Consider the following 4,430-nt stretch of genomic DNA (forward strand, 5'->3'; position numbering starts at 1 on the left):
GTTCTGCATCGCCCCCTTGGTGTCGGAAGACAGAACAACAGGTTAAAAGAAGTCAGGGATAAATTTGTGGTCTGCAACCCTAGTCCTGGGGAGCCACAGAGTCTGTTAATTTGAAAATGAGCAACTAGTTCAGATTCAGAAACCTAGATCTGGTGAGTTGCCTGTGTGGTGTCTTGCTTTAATTTAACTCAAGTGCTGAGTTACGATGAAAACCAGATCTCCAGGAGCAGAGTTGTAGACCGGTCTTATTCTAGTGTGTGCGTGCGTGCGTATCGATGTGTTTGGACATTCTGTTGCTCTCAGTGCTGTTATATACAGGGTTCAGTAAGGTGATTCTGGAGACGGTTGCATGTTTGCCTTTTAAGAATTTATTGTACTTTTCATCTTCCACATTGAATCTGATCGTATGGTTCGGGTCTCTCGGATACATGGACATTTAATTATCCAAACTAAAGCCCAGAAAATAAAAGTGTCTAACTTTGAAACTGCTTTGTACCTGTCTTGATGTGTTCACCACAGTTACTGAGGTTATAACACGGCACTAGAAACAGAAACAACAGTATTTCAGTGTCAACATTCCAGATGGTTTAACCAATCACAGTACATCAGATATTTTAGCGTTTTAATTGTTTGTTATGACTGGGTGGTGGAAGAGTTGAGTGGTTAAGGAACTGGGCTTGAGGTTGCGGGTTTGATTCCCAGCTGGGGCACTGCCGTTGTATCCCTGAACAAAGTATTTAACCACAAATTGCTTCAGAAAATACAGTATCAAGCCTTGTGACTGTATTTTATGTAGAAAATGCACTCAAATAGGCTGTTCAGAGAGCGCCCTCTGCAGGCTGCTTTCGTATTGCAGCTGGATCCGTACGTTTCAGAGGCCCTGGATGTGAGACTGGTGTGAATTTTCTGTCACCCGGAGCTGTTGAAGCAGGCGTCACAAAACCCATCTGAGAAGTGCTGGCATGTATTGTTTTATTGTACTCCTTATTTTAAAGCTATTTTGTTTTGCAATTCAGAGTTCTTTTAGCCAAAGACAAGTTTTTATGTGTTCATTAAAATAATATGAATGATAAATCTCATTAAAACTAGCGACCTGAACTGAAATTGATATAGAACAGTAGCTTGAGAAACACTGATCTAGAACATGACCAGAGAGGACCTACGGTAGAGGCAGGACAGGGAGCCAAACGCCGCCTGGTGGCTAGTGGCGGTACTTCGTCCATGCGGGCTGCCGCTGGTCTCACGGGCAAGCTGGAGAGCACGCAGCGTCTGCAGATCAAAGGATTCTGGGTAGCGCTCCTCACGGTTCTCCTGCAGAGCACCGGAGCGAAACTCCACGCTGGCAAACCTCACTCTGCCAAACCAAGACACACACAGGCATTGTGGGTAATGAAACCTGGGCAATTGATTGGTACAAATCGGGTGAAATTTTTTCTGATTGATCAGGAAATACTGATGTTCAGACCATAATGTCTCTTTTAGAGGCAGAAGACCTTGGGTGTACTATAAGAACACATACACACACACACACACACACACACACACACACACCAAGAGCTTTTCCACTGTCTGACAGCTGACAGTGTATTAGAATGCTCAGTAATAAAGCCAAATACAAGCCAGTAATACTCCACTATATTGTCCCCCTCCCCCCATTTTTATTCACCTGTGATTGGATGAAGGAGCCACATGGACCCGTCCCAGTTGTCCTGGATACAGGCCAAGCGTGTCCCTCCCCTGACGCGTGACTCTGTAATTGGGACCAGGTGTTAATGTAGTCCAGAAAGGGGCTAAGTATTCCAGAAATGCCTTTTAATATGGTCATGCATTGGGTGTGCGTAAAATTCATATTCTTCTATACTGAACTGGCCCACTGAAACATTCATATAGTGTAAAATACCTGGCAAACCCACCTATTTGGTGCAGCTGCGTTGGGACACGAGGGCTCTTTAAACGCATGTAATCTCAGAGCAATGCCAGGTCCTGCCATCCTTCTGAAGAATAAACTTCTCCCACTTGGTGAAGACTCCTCCCACAATGCACTGACTGCTGAAGACTCCTCACACTCTATGGTTGTCCTGTGGAAGACCAATAAGCTAATTTGCACTGTCAAAACAGTAAAAAAAAACATCAGAATTAATTGTAATATATTTGGGGGATTTTGACTCCTTGCAGTTTCTATCCTCCTTAATGTTTGTTTATGATATTTAAAAATATATATATTTAGATTACAAGTAGTAATTTTATTTCTGACTAATTCAAAAAAGGGCAACAGGCCTTTCAAAATAAACTGCGACCCTGAATTGTCCCAAAATCCACGACATAATCTGCAGTTACACCAAATAATGAAGAGGAACAAGATACTAGTTGGTTGTTCCTTCATGAATAACTAAAATGTGCGTGTACATCTGACATTGTACACACGAGGGCACTGTTGTACAGCGTTTAATTGGGAAACCAGCGCATGACCGCACATTACAAAACGATGTGAATCGAGCTGCGGTTTCCGAACCTGTAGTCTCGGGTTTATGTATTGTAGTACTCCAAGTATGTTTCAAATTCCGTCCAGTGCACACGGAACATGTATCTCACGCGACTACACGCCAAAGGAAACCAAATGACTGTGAACTGGAAAATATGAAAAAAACTGAAATGTGAAACTTGACATTTTCAAAACGTTACTGCTTCCTGTCCCATAAGCGTCATCCCAGTTACTCTCTTATGATCAGTTATCCGTCTATAGTTTCTCACACGAACAGGGCTTACCTGCGCGTCCGCGTGCATAAAGTTATGGCCAGGTGAGGTCAGTCTATGCCGGAATCCGAACTCGCAGCCCTGTGCGCGAAGAATGATTCAGCGGAACGTCCTCTTCTTGAGTTACCTGCACAAGCAACCCGACCCGGCCTTCATCCATGTAACCAAGAACAGGTGTCACCAAGAAACAGGTACCAGGTAGGCTACTATCAGCTAACACAACAAACCGAACAACATTAATTTGACCAAGCCGTACTATTTCACCATGTTAAATCAACAGAAATTTGTACATAATTATATTGAATGTAGCCAACTGAATTTGTTGTGAAGCGGATAAATAATTGATATTGGAAAGTATCACACGTTGTATGTATTTCTATATATATATATATATGATTACTGAAAATAGCACGATTGGACATTCAATATTATATGATAATATATAGGCCTATCCATGAAAAGAATACAGGCTGTAGGCCTAGGATCACGTTTTCAGATGAACGTCATTGCAACGGCCTTTATTGACAAAGCAAAATAGCTATATACTGAAAACCTCAATTAAAACCTCATCTGGGCATTTCCAAGAACTGCTGATGATTTTAAAGGTGAAATCAATTGATAACTTGAATTTACTTTAATGGGGTTGGGGGGCTCCCCTTACACCGGCTCATTAGTTCAATTTGTTTAATGGTTATTTCTCGTCGGTGCAGTTAATATTTTGAACACTAGAGGGAAACCTCACACTAGTATACAGATAGTAGATAAAATTATACGTCCGGAACCACGGATACGCTGCCTGTTATCATTAAAATTGGTGATGCATTATCATTATTTTTATATTAAGAAGTCATTATATATGAACTGTAAAATAATACATTATCTAGATAATATGTAGTCATTATCACGTCTGTTGTGCCTTTTTAATAATCAGACCACAGGTAATGCTATTTATGTATGTGCTTGTTTGATTGTGTTTTGTCAGACTGCCTTCTGTGGTTATGTAAAGCTGTCTTATGTAGTCTCTTACTTGACAAATATAAATAGAGACGTTTATGAAGTTGTTTTAGCCAGTCAAACAATGAGAGTGAGTCAGACCTCTGGAGAAAAAAAAGACTGTCCTTGGATTAAAAAAAGATTCCAACCGCATTTAGCTGTAATAGTCCTTCTCATACTGTAACACATAAAAGAATGAAACTATCATTCTGAAACTGTAAGACATAAATGCCTGCATCTATCATTCTCAAACGGTAACATATAAAATACGGAAACTGTCAGTTGAAAACAACATAAACAAATTAATCTATCAATCTCAAAATGTAACGCATAAACAACAGAGTCCATCATACTCAATCTAACACATAAGCTACTATCATTCTCAAACTGTAACACATAAATGACAGAATCTATCATTCTCAAACTATAATGCATATGCATCTATCATTCCCAAAGTACAATACATAAACTGATGTATTTAATAAATTAAAAGTTGCTCTGTATTGACCCCGTGAGTGATTTCTCCCCTGCATTTGGCCAATCCTAGTTTCTTAGGAGCAACACACACGTATTCATTATTCTCAAATTGTGGGACATTCTGCTGTGATGATTGATGGAATGCTTTTGATAAAAGTCTTAGTTTCAGCTGCTGGTGAAATGTAAAAAAAAAAATATATATAAAG

At 40.1% G+C, this 4,430-nt stretch overlaps 1 long non-coding RNA gene across 2 annotated transcripts; it reads right to left on the bottom strand.

Annotated features, from left to right (window-relative positions):
* Positions 1-518: 518 nt before the first annotated feature.
* LOC118221103 lies at positions 519-3,074 on the bottom strand. Of its 2 annotated transcripts, none has more exons than XR_004764056.1 (5): positions 2,767-3,074; positions 1,914-2,106; positions 1,667-1,750; positions 1,164-1,354; positions 519-919 (listed from the first exon to the last, which is right to left on the bottom strand). It is a non-coding gene; the product is annotated as an uncharacterized LOC118221103 (long non-coding RNA). The 2 variants fall into 2 exon arrangements; XR_004764055.1 differs by having other exon boundaries at positions 1,914-2,078; positions 2,767-3,067.
* Between the last annotated feature and the right edge of the window lie 1,356 nt (positions 3,075-4,430).

Source organism: Anguilla anguilla, chromosome 2, assembly GCF_013347855.1.
Source record: "Anguilla anguilla isolate fAngAng1 chromosome 2, fAngAng1.pri, whole genome shotgun sequence".
Classification (NCBI taxonomy): Eukaryota; Metazoa; Chordata; class Actinopteri; order Anguilliformes; family Anguillidae; genus Anguilla; species Anguilla anguilla.